This window comes from Pogoniulus pusillus, chromosome 20, assembly GCF_015220805.1.
Source record: "Pogoniulus pusillus isolate bPogPus1 chromosome 20, bPogPus1.pri, whole genome shotgun sequence".
Taxonomy (NCBI): Eukaryota; Metazoa; Chordata; class Aves; order Piciformes; family Lybiidae; genus Pogoniulus; species Pogoniulus pusillus.
In genome coordinates, this window is record NC_087283.1 from 8,784,729 (window position 1) to 8,785,758 (window position 1,030).

The window sequence follows — 1,030 nt, forward strand, 5'->3', positions numbered from 1 at the left end:
CAAGAAAAATCAGCTGAGAAGGGATTTTCACCCAAGCCGAGGAAAATAAAGGGTGGTAATGAACTTTTACTTGCCTTTGCAGCATCTTTTCTGTCCCCACATATCAGTTTGGGGGGTTAGCCAGACGTTCAGCAATCATAGAATCATAGAATGTCAGGGGCTGGAAGGGAGGGACCTCCAAAGCTCATCTGGTCTAGCCCCCCTGCCAGAGCAGGATCACCTAGAGCAGATCACACTGCAACACATCCAGATGGCTCTTGAATATCTCCAGAGAGGGAGACTCCACAACCTCCCTGGGCAGCCTGTTCCAGTGCTCTGTCACCCTCACAGTGAAAAAATTCCTCCTCAGAACCTCCTATGCCTCAACTTCCATCCATTGCCCCTTGTCCTGTCACTGGACATCACCAAGCAGAGCCTGGCTCCAGCCTCCTGGCACTCATTCCTTACTTATTCATAAACATGAACAAGGTCACCCCTTAGTCTCCTGCTCTCCAAGGTAAAAAGCTCCCCCTAAATTTTTTTTCTTCCCCACTACCACAAACTGTGCAGTTGAGTTTCCTGCATTTGTGGAAACCGCAGGGATCAGCACACTCAGAGTGCAAAGAGTGAGCCTTGCCCTGGGAAAACCACTTGCCTGGTCATGGAGTCTCCCCTGCCAGGTAAGTAAGATGTAAGCAATGATGACTCTGCAGTAAGTAGAAGAAACACATGCCTCTGGGACTGTCATAGATCAGCATGATCATTTTGGGTGGAAAAGATCATCAAGTCCAACTTGTTACCCAGCACTGCCAGGTCGTCGCTAAACCGTGTGCCTTAGCATGACATCTACACAGCTTTGAAGCCCTTCTAGGGATGGAGACTCAGGAGACCTCTCAGGGCTTTGAGGAAGAAATTTCTCCTCATCTTCAATCTAAACCTCCCCTTGCACAACTTGAGGTAATTTCCTCTTGTCCTGTTGCTTGTCCCTTGGGAGAAGAGGCTGACCCCCACCTGAATCTAATCTCCTGCAGGGAGTTGTAGAGAGCCAAAA

At 49.0% G+C, this 1,030-nt stretch overlaps 1 pseudogene; it reads right to left on the reverse strand.

Moving 5' to 3' along the window:
- Nucleotides 1-493: 493 nt before the first annotated feature.
- On the reverse strand, nt 494-667 carry LOC135184672 (U1 spliceosomal RNA; annotated as a pseudogene).
- Between the last annotated feature and the right edge of the window lie 363 nt (nt 668-1,030).